This window comes from Dama dama, chromosome 18 (genome assembly GCF_033118175.1).
Source record: "Dama dama isolate Ldn47 chromosome 18, ASM3311817v1, whole genome shotgun sequence".
Taxonomy (NCBI): domain Eukaryota; kingdom Metazoa; phylum Chordata; class Mammalia; order Artiodactyla; family Cervidae; genus Dama; species Dama dama.
Genome location: NC_083698.1, coordinates 47,651,086 through 47,666,342, shown reverse-complemented (window position 1 = coordinate 47,666,342; position 15,257 = coordinate 47,651,086). Strand labels below are relative to the sequence as shown.

Here is a 15,257-nt window from a genome sequence, read left to right as displayed (position 1 = left end):
TTCCACGCACCAGAACACTGACGCAAGCTTCCCTAACCAGGAAACCTTGACAAGCCAATCATCTAACCCCACTCACTGGGTAAATCCTCCACAATAAAAAGGAACCACAGACCTCCAGAACACAGAAAGCCCACTCCAGATACAGCAATCTAAACAAGATGAAAAGGCAAAGAAATACCCAACAGGTAAAGGAACATGAAAAATGCCCACCAAGTCAAACAAAAGAGGAGGAGATAGGGAATCTACCTGAAAAAGAATTTAGAATAATGATAATAAAAATGATCCAAAATCTTGAAAACAAAATGGAGTTTCAGATAAATAGCCTGGAAACAAAGATTGAAAAGATACAAGAAATGTTTAATAAAGACCTAGAAGAAATAAAAAAGAGTCAATTAGAAATGAATAATGCAATGAATGAGATCAAAAACACTTTGGAGGGAACCAAGAGTAGAATAACGGAGGCAGAAGATAGGATAAGTGAGGTAGAAGATAAAATGGTGGAAATAAATGAAGCAGAGAGGAAAAAAGAAAAAAGGATCAAAAGAAATGAGGACAACCTCAGGGACCTCTGGGACAATGTGAAACGCCCCAATATTCGAATAATTGGAGTTCCAGAAGAAGAAGACAAAAAGAAAGGCCATGAGAAAATACTCGAGGAGATAATAGCTGAAAACTTCCCTAAAATGGGGAAGGAAATAGCCACCCAAGTCCAAGAAACCCAGAGAGTCCCAAACAGGATAAACCCAAGGCGAAACACCCCAAGACACATATTAATCAAATTAACAAAGATCAAACACAAAGAACAAATATTAAAAGCAGCAAGGGAGAAACAACAAATAACACACAAAGGGATTCCCATAAGGATAACAGCTGATCTATCAATAGAAACCCTCCAGGCCAGAAGGGAATGGCAGGACGTACTGAAAGTAATGAAAGAGAATAACCTACAACCTAGATTACTGTATCCAGGAAGGATCTCATTCAGATATGAAGGAGAATTCAAAAGCTTTACAGATAAGCAAAAGCTGAGAGAATTCAGCACCACCAAACCAGCTCTTCAACAAATGCTAAAGGATCTTCTCTAGACAGGAAATGCAGAAAGGTTGTATAAACGTGAACCCAAAACAACAAAGTAAATGGCAACGGGACCACACCTATCAATAATTACCCTAAATGTAAATGGGTTGAATGCCCCAACCAAAAGACAAAGATTGGCTGAATGGATACAAAAACAAGACCCCTATATATGCTGTCTACAAGAGACCCACCTCAAAACAAGAGACACATACAGACTAAAAGTGAAGGGCTGGAAAAAAATATTTCATGCAAACGGAGACCAAAAGAAAGCAGGAGTCGCAATACTCATATCAGATAAAATAGATTTTCAAATAAAGGATGTGAAAAGAGACAAAGAAGGACACTACATAATGATCAAAGGATCAATCCAAGAAGAAGATATAACAATTATAAATATATATGCACCCAACAGAGGAGCACCACAATATGTACGGCAAACACTAACGAGTATGAAAGAGGAAATTAATAGTAACACAATAATACTGGGAGACTTTAATACCTCACTCACAACTATGGATAGATCAACTAAACAGAAAATTAACAAGGAAACACAAATCTTAAATGACACAATGGACCAGCTAGACCTAATTGATATCTATAGGACATTTCACCCCAAAACAATCAACTTCACCTTTTTCTCAAGTGCACAAGGAACCTTCTCCAGAATAGATCACATCCTGGGCCATAAATCTGGTCTTGGAAAATTCAAAAAAACTGAAATCATTCCAGTCATCTTTTCTGACCACAGTGCAGTAAGATTAGATCTCAATTACAGGAAAAAAAATTGGTAAAAATTCAAACATATGGAGGCTAAATAACACGCTTCTGAATAACCAACAAATCATAGAAGAAATCCAAAAAGAAATCAAAATATGTATAGAAATGAATGAAAATGAAAACACAACAACCCAAAACCTATGGGACACTGTAAAAGCAGTGCTAAGGGGAAGGTTCATAGCATTACAGGCCTACATCAAGAAAGAAGAAAAAAACCAAATAAATAACCTAACTCTACACACAAAGCAATTAGAGAAGGAAGAAATGAAGAACCCCAGGGTTAGCGGAAGGAAAGAAATCTTAAAAATCAGGGCAGAAATAAATGCAAAAGAAACTAAAGAGACCATAGCAAAAATCAACAAAGCTAAAAGCTGGTTTTTTGAAAAAATAAACAAAATTGACAAACCATTAGCAAGACTCATTAAGAAACAAAGAGAGAAGAACCAAATTAACAAAATTAGAAATGAAAAGGAGAGATCACAACAGACAACACTGAAATACAAAGGATCATAAGAGACTACTACCAGCAGCTCTATGCCAATAAAATGGACAACTTGGATGAAATGGACAAATTCTTAGAAAAGTATAACTTTCCAAAACTAAACCAGGAAGAAATAGAAGATCTTAACAGACCCATCACAAGCAAGGAAATCGAAACTGTAATCAAAAATCTTCCAGCAAACAAAAGCCCAGGACCAGATGTCTTCACAGCTGAATTCTACCAAAAATTTAGAGAAGAGCTAACACCTATCTTACTCAAACTCTTCCAGAAAATTGCAGATGAAGGTAAGCTTCCAAACTCATTCTATGAGGCCACCATCACCCTAATTCCAAAACCAGACAAAGATGCCACAAAAAAAGAAAACTACAGGCCAGTATCACTGAAGAACATAGATGCAAAAATCCTTAACAAACTTCTAGCAAACAGAATCCAACAACATATTAAAAAAAATCATACACCATGACCAAGTGGGCTTTATCCCAGGAATGCAAGGATTCTTTAATATCTGCAAATCAATCAATGTAATACACCACATTAACAAATTGAAAGATAAAAACCATATGATTATCTCAATAGATGCAGAGAAAGCCTTTGACAAAATTCAACACTCATTTATGATTAAAACTCTCCAAAAACCAGGAATAGAAGGAACATACCTCAACATAATAAAAGCTATATATGAAAAACCCACAGCAAGCATCACCCTCAATGGTGAAAAATTGAAAGCATTTCCCCTGAAATCAGGAACAAGACAAGGGTGCCCACTCTCACCACTATTATTCAACATAGTGTTGGAAGTTTCGGCCACAGCAGTCAGAGCAGAAAAAGAAGTAAAAGGAATTCACATAGGAAAAGAAGAAGTGAAACTCTCACTGTTTGCAGATGACATGATCCTCTACGTAGAAAACCCTAAAGACTCTACCAGAAAATTACTAGAGCTAATCAATGAATATAGTAAATTTGCAGGATATAAAATTAACACACAAAAATCCCTTGCATTCCTATATACTAACAATGAAAAAACAGAAAGAGAAATTAAGGAAACAATACCATTCACCATTGCAACAAAAAGAATAAAATACTTAGGAGTATATCTACCTAAAGAAACAAAAGACCTATACATAGAAAACTATAAAACACTGATGAAAGAAATCAAAGAGGACACAAACAGATGGAGAAACATACTGCGTTCATAGATTGGAAGAATCAATATTGTCAAAATGGCTATTCTACCCAAAGCAATCTATAGATTCAATGCAATACCTATAAAGCTACCAATGGTATTTTCCACAGAACTAGAACAAATAATTTCACAATTTGTATGGAAATACAAAAAACCTCGAATAGCCAAAGTAATCTTGAGAAAGAAGAATGGAACTGGAGGAATCAACCTGCCTGACTTCAGACTCTACTACAAAGCCACAGTCATCAAGACAGTATGGTACTGGCACAAAGACAGAAATATAGATCAATGGAACAGAATAGAAAGCCCAGAGATAAATTGACGAACCTATGGACACCTTATCTTTGACAAAGGAGGCAAGGATATACAATGGAAAAAAGACAACCTCTTTAACAAGTGGTGCTGGGAAAACTGGTCAACCACTTGTAAAAGAATGAAACTAGAACACTTTCTAACACCATACACAAAAATAAACTCAAAATGGATTAAAGACCTAAATGTAAGGCCAGAAACTATAAAATTCCTAGAGGAGAACATAGGCAAAACACTCTCCGACATGAATCACAGCAGGATCCTCTATGACCCACCTCCCAGAATATTGGAAATAAAAGCAAAACTAAACAAATGGGACCTAATGAAACTTAAAAGCTTTTGCACTACAAAGGAAACTATAGTAAGGTGAAAAGACAGCCCTCAGATTGGGAGAAAATAATAGCAAATGAAGAAACAGACAAAGGATTAATCTCAAAAATATACAAGCAACTCCTGCAGCTCAATTCCAGAAAAATAAATGACCCAATCAAAAAATGGGCCAAAGAACTAAACAGACATTTCTCCAAAGAAGACATACAGATGGCTAACAAACACATGAAAAGATGTTCAACATCACTCATTATCAGAGAAATGCAAATCAAAGCCACAATGAGGTACCATTACACGCCAGTCAGGATGGCTGCTATCCAAAAGTCTACAAGCAATAAATGCTGGAGAGGGTGTGGAGAAAAGGGAACCCTCTTACACTGTTGGTGGGAATGCAAACTAGTACAGCCACTATGGAAAACAGTGTGGAGATTTCTTTAAAAACTGGAAATAGAACTGCCATATGACCCAGCAATCCCACTTATGGGCATACACACTGAGGAAACCAGATCTGAAAGAGACACCTGCACCCCAATGTTTATCGCAGCACTGTTTATAATAGCCAGGACATGGAAGCAACCTAGATGCCCATCAGCAGACGAATGGATAAGGAAGCTTAGGTACATATATACCATGGAATATTACTCAGCCATTAAAAAGAATTCATTTGAATCAGTCCTAATGAGATGGATGAAACTGGAGCCCCTTATACAGAGTGAAGTAAGCCAGAAAGATAAAGAACATTACAGCATACTAACACATATATATGGAATTTAGAAAGATGGTAACGATAACCCTACATGCAAAACAGAAAAAGAGACACAGAAATACAAAACAGACTTTTGAACTCTGTGGGAGAATGTGAGGGTGGGATATTTCAAAAGAACAGCATGTATACTATCTATGGTGAAACAGATCACAGCCCAGCTGGGAGGCATGAGACAAGTGCTCGGGCCTGGTGCACTGAGAAGACCCAGAGGAATCGGGTGGAGAGGGAGGTGGGAGGGGGGATCGGGATGGGGAATACGTGTAAATCTATGACTGATTCATATCAATGTATGACAAAACCCACTGAAATGTTGTGAAGTAATTAGCCTCCAACTAATAAAAATAAAAAAAAATAAAAGAAAATAAAAATGCTCCTTCAGTAATTCTCACATGCAGCCAGGGGTTGAGGCATCAAGTGACTGGAACTTTCAGCACTGCCAGCTCAGACCTCAGGCATCAAGGAACCATCACAGAGTTCATTACGCAAGCTACCACGTGCTTTACTCGGAAAGTTATCTTACCATTCACTCATCAGTTTCCTAAGGAAACAAAATATATGTACTAAGATTTATGTGCCTGGATGTTCTTTCACTGTAGTACTATTTACTGCAGCCCCCAGTGAACCATAATCACCAATAAGAAACTAAAATGTAAACAATGTCCTGTGACAGACTACTATGCATCTTCAAAAAATATAGTTATTTAAAGAAATGGAATATTAATCAGGAAGTGTCATTGAAAACATAATCTGCATTTCAGGGGCCTTCTAAAATTGTCAGATAATATCTCTGCAAGGATCAAAAAATCAATCAAAACCCTCTAAAAAATGCATTAGTCTCTACCTCTCCTCCTCTTTCAAGTCATGATTTCGTTTTCTCTGCATCCTTTATAGTAAATGAGTGTACATATAAATATATGCATGTATATATATTCTAATTTCCCTCTTTCTGCTCAAAGGTAGCATACAGAATATATTGTTTTGTACTTCTCTCCACTGACACAATCTAAAGCTCCTTTACTATAAATGTAAGGAGATGCTTAGACAGCTAGATCATATTTTGCTGGTGAATGTACACTACCTTATAAAATCATTTCCTCATAATACACTACTGTTTTAATTACACGTTTTGCTGCATTTTTAAAATGCTGAAATTCTAATAGTGTTTTATGTCATTAAGACTGTGTGTATTGGTCATTTTAATAGATATGGCCAGTGGAGATATCACCATTTTGCGTTTGTATCAGAGGTATGTGAATGCCAGGAGAGTGCTGTGAAATGTCAGGATTTTGCTAATTGGATGAGTAAACAGTAGTATATGTTTGCTATTTTAATTTGCTTTTCTTTTATTATGGGTGAGCATTATAATTTTTCACATATTTAAGTCTATTAAATTTCCTTTTCTATGAAATAATGTTCATGTCCTTTAACCATACTTTCTCCTAGGTAATGATACTAACAAGTACAACACTATCTATGTCTATGTGTACAACATTTCTAGATGTGTCTGTGTATTTCTAAAAAAGGCAAAGGCATAAAAAAATGTTCAATTTATAGGACAAGTGAGGAAAAAAATAAGTGATGGTATGTTTTTCTAATTTTCTCTAATAGATCCTTTTAACGGAAAATCTTTTATGTACTAGAATTACAACAATGTCTCATTTACAACTGGGAAGGCTTTTTGCTTGTCTGTTTACAGTCAGCTTCAGTGCGTGTGAAACAAATTCATGTGAAACCAAAATGAGGTCTCCATTTGAAAATAAAAAAATAAACAACCAGCCACAAGATAGATGAAATCTAACCTAGGTCAGCTCCTTGGTTCTCATGAATTGGATCAGACTTCTCTGGACAAAATACGCTGCCCTCGTCTAAGAGATCTGGAACTATTTCTTCATTGGGAAGGAACAGTGTATTAAGCATAGAAGGCAAGAGGGTAAACTTGCAAATTGCTGAGAGTTTGGTGCAGCTGATTTCCCCACCAGGGCCCCAGAGGGAGTGTCGCCTGCGGTTTCCAGCTTCTCAGGAACTTCCTGCCCCTCTCGCCCAGGGCTGCGCCGGCCTGTTTGGTGCAGAGAGGGGAGGGCAGTGGCGGTGGGGAGACTGCTTGAGTGGCTGCAGGAGGGCGCTGGTGCGGCTGGTGGGGATGCATTCTTTCAGGCTTCTTTGTTCACCTGCTGTGTCAAATGTGGTTGATTCGTGGAAAAGACTCAAAGTCAAACTAGCCCCTAGTGTTTGGGCTTCTGCAAGGGGTAGCTGGGATGTCACAAGAAAATAAGCACAATTAAACCACAACTTAACTTTGTTCACTTTCAAAGGGTCACAGCTAACAGAAGAAAAGGTCTTTCTGCACAGCACACGATTGTTTTCACACATACTCTAGGCTTTGGGATCTGGATTCCCCATTGTTTCCGTATACAGTCCCTCCAATGAGCTCCTAGGTGAGTTGGGAAACTTACACCCAGGATGTTCAGATGCTGCACCTTCAACCATGCTCACGGCCCTGAGGGAAAGAGCAGAGAGGACTCCTTGCAGCACTAAGGTCATCCCTGACGTTCCACCAGTCACCCATGGTCTTCCATGATCTGTGACTTACTGAGGCTGGTACATCTTGATTCATTTTCTCAGTGCAGATGGGGTGACACAAGACCCGATCCCTGAACCAAGCTGTGTGGACAGATGTGAGATGCTTTCTTCCCCATAAGAACAGAGATATGGAGGCCCTAACCTCATCTGTGCAATGAAATCTCATACACTGAGCCATCTAAATCCCCCCAAAAGGACAAAATTACTTCAGAGTCAACCCAAGCAAGGCTTACTAGGGGCACTAACATCAGATGACAGTGTGATGAGTGAATAGCAGAGGGTTGCTCAGCAATGTGAGCGTGAAGAGCAGCTGTCCCCACCAACCCAGCAAGACCAGAGTAGGAGTCCATGCCCTGCACTCCATCCATCCAGCCCAAGAGGGAAGCAGGGCTCCATGGCTAAGGTCAAGGCTTCAGCTCGGACAGTCAGACCTCCCTGCACATTCAAGTCATATCCTCATTCCTCTTGTCTCTTGTTTAGCCGTATTTTCTATTAAGTAACTATATTAACAAGTATGCCCCTCATTTCTATGTTTGTCTGTGTATTTCTATAAAAGGCATAGGCATAAAATAATGTTCGATTCATAGTACAAGAGATAAAAATAAATGTATAATTTTTCTATTTTCTCTAATGGATCTTTTTAAAGGAAAATCTGAGAGCCAACATGAGGTCTTTGCCTTCCTAAGAGGACTGGTTGCATCGTTCTTACCCAGCCCAAGCATCAGGGGAGAGCTTCTTCTCAGATTAAAGTCATACACTGATGTCTGACTCAGGTCCCAGCTATGGTCGTGGTGTAGACACAGGTTCACTCCCGACACAGGATATTCTCTTTGTGATGACACCACTGAAGTCTTGAGGTTTTAGTCCATGGCCAGACCCTGGAGCTCCCTCTCCCCCTCTTTCCATATAAGAAGCTCCCCCTGGGGAGGCCCCAGACTCCCAGTGAGCCTCCAGCTGTACCTCAGTTCTGTGGCCCAATTTTAGACCAAGCACAGATGGAGCTGATTAGATTTGGGTGGGCAGTTTCCACCCAAACCAGCACCATTTCCATCACACAAGGTTGGATTTTTCTTGAATGACAATGAATAATAAAAGGAAACTGAGAAAGAAATAGAAGATCTTAACAGACCCATCACAAGCAAGGAAATCGAAACTGTAATCAAAAATCTTCCAGCAAACAAAAGCCCAGGACCAGATGTCTTCACAGCTGAATTCTACCAAAAATTTAGAGAAGAGCTAACACCTATCTTACTCAAACTCTTCCAGAAAATTGCAGATGAAGGTAAGCTTCCAAACTCATTCTATGAGGCCACCATCACCCTAATTCCAAAACCAGACAAAGATGCCACAAAAAAAGAAAACTACAGGCCAGTATCACTGAAGAACATAGATGCAAAAATCCTTAACAAACTTCTAGCAAACAGAATCCAACAACATATTAAAAAAATCATACACCATGACCAAGTGGGCTTTATCCCAGGAATGCAAGGATTCTTTAATATCTGCAAATCAATCAATGTAATACACCACATTAACAAATTGAAAGATAAAAACCATATGATTATCTCAATAGATGCAGAGAAAGCCTTTGACAAAATTCAACACTCATTTATGATTAAAACTCTCCAAAAACCAGGAATAGAAGGAACATACCTCAACATAATAAAAGCTATATATGAAAAACCCACAGCAAGCATCACCCTCAATGGTGAAAAATTGAAAGCATTTCCCCTGAAATCAGGAACAAGACAAGGGTGCCCACTCTCACCACTATTATTCAACATAGTGTTGGAAGTTTCGGCCACAGCAGTCAGAGCAGAAAAAGAAGTAAAAGGAATTCACATAGGAAAAGAAGAAGTGAAACTCTCACTGTTTGCAGATGACATGATCCTCTACGTAGAAAACCCTAAAGACTCTACCAGAAAATTACTAGAGCTAATCAATGAATATAGTAAATTTGCAGGATATAAAATTAACACACAAAAATCCCTTGCATTCCTATATACTAACAATGAAAAAACAGAAAGAGAAATTAAGGAAACAATACCATTCACCATTGCAACAAAAAGAATAAAATACTTAGGAGTATATCTACCTAAAGAAACAAAAGACCTATACATAGAAAACTACAAAACACTGATGAAAGAAATCAAAGAGGACACAACCAGATGGAGAAACATACCGTGTTCATGGATTGGAAGAATTAATATTGTCAAAATGGCTATTCTACCCAAAGCAATCTATAGATTCAATGCAATCCCTATCAAGCTACCAAGGGTATTTTTCACAGAACTAGACCAAATAATTTCACAATTTGTATGGAAATACAAAAAACCTCGAATAGCCAAAGTAATCTTGAGAAAGAAGAATGGAACTGGAGGAATCAACCTGCCTGACTTCAGACTCTACTACAAAGCCACAGTCATCAAGACAGTATGCTACTGGCACAAAGACAGAAATGGAACAGAATAGAAAGCCCAGAGATAAATCCACGAACTTATGGACACCTTATCTTTGACAAAGGAGGCAAGGATATACAATGGAAAAAAGACAACCTCTTTAACAAGTGGTGCTGGGAACACTGGTCAACCACTTGTAAAAGAATGAAACTAGAACACTTTCTAACACCATACACAAAAATAAACTCAAAATGGATTAAAGATCTAAATGTAAGCCCAGAAACTATAAAACTCCTAGAGGAGAACATAGGCAAAACACTCTCCGACATGAATCACAGCAGGATCCTCTATGACCCACCTCCCAGAATATTGGAAATAAAAGCAAAACTAAACAAATGGGACCTAATGAAACTTAAAAGCTTTTGCACTACAAAGGAAACTATAAGTAAGTTGAAAAGACAGCCCTCAGATTGGGAGAAAATAATAGCAAATGAAGAAACAGACAAAGGATTAATCTCAAAAATATACAAGCTACTCCTGCAGCTCAATTCCAGAAAAATAAATGACCCAATCAAAAAATGGGCCAAAGAACTAAACAGACATTTCTCCAAAGAAGACATACAGATGGCTAACAAACACATGAAAAGATGTTCAACATCACTCATTATCAGAGAAATGCAAATCAAAGCCACAATGAGGTACCATTACACGCCAGTCAGGATGGCTGCTATCCAAAAGTCTACAAGCAATAAATGCTGGAGAGGGTGTGGAGAAAAGGGAACCCTCTTACACTGTTGGTGGGAATGCAAACTAGTACAGCCACTATGGAAAAGAGTGTGGAGATTTCTTAAAAAACTGGAAATAGAACTGCCATATGACCCAGCAATCCCACTCCTGGGCATACACACTGAGAAAACCAGATCTGAAAGAGACACCTGCACCCCAATGTTCATCGCAGCATTGTTTATAATAGCCAGGACATGGAAGCAACCTAGATGCCCATCAGCAGATGAATGAATAAGGAAGCTGTGGTATATATACACCATGGAATATTACTCAGCTGTTAAAAAGAATTCATTTGAATCAGTCCTAATGAGATGGATGAAACTGGAGCCCCTTATACAGAGTGAAGTAAGCCAGAAAGATAAAGAACATTACAGCATACTAACACATATATATGGAATTTAGAAAGATGGTAACGATAACCCTATATGCAAAACAGAAAAAGAGACACAGAAATACAAAACAGACTTTTGAACTCTGTGGGAGAATGTGAGGGTGGGATATTTCAAAAGAACAGCATGTATACTATCTATGGTGAAACAGATCACAGCCCAGCTGGGAGGCATGAGACAAATGCTCGGGCCTGGTGCACTGAGAAGACCCAGAGGAATCGGGTGGAGAGGGAGGTGGGAGGGGGGATCGGGATGGGGAATACGTGTAAATCTATGACTGATTCATATCAATGTATGACAAAACCCACTGAAATGTTGTGAAGTAATTAGCCTCCAACTAATAAAAAAAAATTAAAAAAAAAATTAAGAAAAAAGGAAACTGCGAGATAACACTGTCTGACCATGAAGCATTGAGTTGAACGTTCCTGTTTAACAAAACAACTCATAATATAATTGAGTTCATTTTAATTCAAACTAGCTAAACACAAGGGAGAATGATTTCATAGAGTTGGTTCAAAATAAGATTACTCAGACTATTTTAGGTGATATGTCAAGAGAAAGTGATTATTTCATGATACATAATACAAAATGGTATTTTTTATATGTATTCATGATCCATCTTGTCTTCCTGTTGTAATTCTAATACTTTAGGCCAAATACACAATGCAAAACAAGAAAAATAATACTAACTATTTTGATATGTTCAGTTTTATTACTTTTTACAGTTGTACATATATTGCATGTTCATGAGCTAAAAATAGAAGAGAAATGTAGGATGTTGAAAAAATACTAAAGAAATCTGAGACATGAAACAAAAAATTCCATTCTGCAAATCAAAATAGAGATTTTGCTTACAATGTAATGACATTCCAATATATTAAGAGGTCTTTTGATTAAAAAGACAGCACAAGACTTCTGTAACTTTTCATTAAGAGATCAGACAGTCTCACTGAATATAGGGGGTCCAAGGTTTCCCTGGTGGCTCAAATGAAAGAATCCACCTGCAATGAAAGAGACCTGGGTTCGATCCCTGGGTTGGGAAGATCCCCTGGAGAAAGGAATGGCTATCCACTCCAATATTCTTGCCTGGAAAATCCCCTGGACAGAGGAGCCTGTCAGGCTACAGTCCATGGGGTCGCAAAGAGTTGAACATGACCAAATGACTTTCACTTTACTTCATGACACTATCATACGAGCCATGAGCAGGCAAGACTTTAATGTATGTGAATATGGTACCATGTCTGTGAGGTAATACAATAAATACTTTATTAACCATTCAATAACATCATCAGTGGGTGTCTTCATTTCAACTTTCAAAGAAGGAGACCCCATCTGATGACTTTCAGTGAAGGGTCTTTCCATGCAGAAAAAGACAGAACACATCAAATATTTGAGGTGTAACATGCAAAGGTAAAAAGCTACATTTTACTCTGTGTTTTTATAACAAAGCTTATGTACCAAACATGAGCTTATGTGATAAACATGAGCGGTGACACTGAAGAGACCATGGTTGAGGTCACTCAAGAGTTTATTATAAAATATTTTAGAAAAGGATCTACTATTCACACACCCACAGTTTTGCTTTATGTCTGAACACTGCTGTGGAAAAGAGGACGAAGCGTGTTGGAAACACTGATACAGGCAAGGCCTCTGTTTGCCAAGACTATGGCTGCCTCTGCCATCCTGTCTGTCCCTATAGCAGGGCCCCCAACTACTCCATTCAGTCCACTACTTTTCCTTTCTTTAAAAAAAATGTATTTTTAAAAATAAAATTGGCGTGAAATATTACATTAGGCTCAGTTACACAACACAACGATTCAATATTTGTACATATTTTGAAATGGTCACCACTCTAAGTCAACATCCCTCACTGAATGTAGATACAGAATCTTTTTTTCTTATAAGATGAAGTTTTAAGATCTACTCTTTCCCTTCTGTGGTTAAATAATTAAGCAGAGTTACGGCTTTTACAACTGACTGTTTACTTGCTCATATTAGAGAGGTTGAAATGTTTCCTTTGGTGATTTGAAGGGACTGAACGATGTGCCCCAAACCGGAGGCACATGGAGCCCGACCGCTGTGACTGGACCACGCCTGTCATCTCAGAAGCTCCAACACACTCGAGAGAAGACCATCCTGTGTGGACCAGAGTGGATGCCGGTACAGATGGGGCGCCTGAGTCCCAGCTCTGCCCCCGCCAGCTGTGGGACCCTGGACCAGTCACCCACCCTCAGTCTCTCTGCCTCCGCGTAAGTGGAGACAAGGACAGTACCACCTCCCGGAACTGCTGCCCTTGCTGCCCTCAGAAATTAGGGTTTGTAATTAAATCATGCCTGACATGGAGACATTCTGGCTACAATAAACAAAACGAATTAAGTCATCCTTATTTAGAAATGTGGGACTCTGATGTAGTTTTTATCCTTCACCAATGTATACCTATAAGGAAAATGTTTTAAAGATCCACATTATAAAAATATGGCTATATAATCACAACCATATTCTTTAAATTTGGATTTGAAACTACTCAGGGTGGTACATACAATGTAGTGTGAATAGCACTGCAAAGTCTTTGAAAATTGCACTATCTGGACCTGCCCGTCGAGAACATTTCACAACTGGGTCAATTCCCAGCTAACAAAAAAACTCAGCAAACTCCATAGCATTAAACACTGCCCGAAGTCCATAACATGATATCCCAAATGTGCAGGATATAATCCCAAATTCCTTAACTTATAGAACCAGGAACATCACAACATGGTAATATAGAAGAGTCAGTTACCAGATGCCAATCCTGAGATATCGCAGATGTTGGAATAACAGGAAATTTAAAGTAGTTAGGATGATCATGAGAGAAAATGGAGAGGGAGAGAGAGAGAAGTCAAATCAATAAGAAATATAAATAGAGAAATAGAAAAGGAAAGACAGGTGGTAGAGATAGGCGAGAAGACAGACAGAAAGTGACAGAAATAGAGATAAGGAAGGAAACTGTAAAACAGAGGAGAGATGAAGAGAAAGAGAGGGAAGAAAGTCAGAGCTGGAAAGAAAGAGAGCGTACAAGGGTGGGGTAGCGATAGGAAAAAGAGAAGATCTGTGCAGAGAGATGGACAGACAGAGGTAGAGAAACAGGACGGTAGAGAAAGAACTGGTCCAGAGGCAGAGCTGTAAAGCCGTCCGGAGAGCTGTCTAAACCCATGACATAATTAGGGGCACATAATGGTATTATATGCATATATGTGTGTGTGTATGCACCACAGGTACTTTATTCTTCTGTTGACGGGCACTTAGGTTGCTTCCGTGCCTTGGCTGTTATAAACACTGAACATAGGGGTGCAGCTATCTCTTAGTGTTTTTGTTTTCTACGGATAAATACTCAGAATTGCTGGATCATGTGGTAGTTTCATTTTTAACTTTTTGAGGAAACTTCCATACCATTTTTCATAGCATTTACACCAATTTACATTCCCACCAACAGTGCACAAGGGTTCTATTTTCTGCCCATCTTCAACGCGTTATTTCTAGCCTTGTCAATAATAGCCATTCTGACATGGGTGAGGTGATAGCTCATTGTAGTTTTGATTTGCATTTCCCTGAATTTCAGAAAAAATATGTGTTTTTAGTTTGTCTGTTCCAACTATTGTGAAGCTTCTTATTTTTTCAGGAAATCTGGACACTCTATATGAGGCAGCCTTTTACTTGAGGATGAAAATGAATCCTCTCTCCAATTGATTTATAACACATGCACACACACGAACACACATCCATTTAATTTTAAGGACAGTCAAATGTAGACCAACATAATCGATTTTAATTTCTTATAAAAAAAAAAAAAAGCAGGTTCAGTTCTTATTGGATTCTCTGGTTGTTGCCTCAGAGTTTGCTTACAGGTGTAAAAGGAAAGGGAGTTCAGGGAAGGACTATAAAGATGTCACCAGACAAGACCGTGGCAGCAGCATAAGCACTGAAATGCTGAACTGCAGGGAACTTAGCTCCATTCAGGGCTGCTCACCCCACTAGGCGACAGGCATGGCGCTCCTCCCCGCAGCTCGCATTTGATCCATCTGCTTGCAGTTCTGAGTCTCAGGGCTCAGGCCTCTCCTCTCCTGTAGGGGAGATGGCAGCTCCCAGCCTGCCACAGGGGGGCCCTCAAGAAAGGGGT

At 38.7% G+C, this 15,257-nt stretch overlaps 1 protein-coding gene across 3 annotated transcripts in view; it reads right to left on the bottom strand.

The window, feature by feature from the left end:
• LOC133072241 (STARD3 N-terminal-like protein) overlaps window positions 1-15,257 on the bottom strand; it is a 69,302-nt gene that overhangs the window by 41,824 nt on the left and 12,221 nt on the right. Inside the window, exon 1 of one of the 3 annotated variants that reach the window (XR_009696677.1) lies at window positions 15,108-15,218. The exons of the other annotated variants lie outside the window; for them this stretch is intronic. The gene's annotated coding sequence lies outside the window, so the exon portion shown is untranslated. Of the gene's footprint in view, window positions 1-15,107; window positions 15,219-15,257 lie in introns of those variants that run through there. 3 annotated transcript variants of the gene reach the window in all.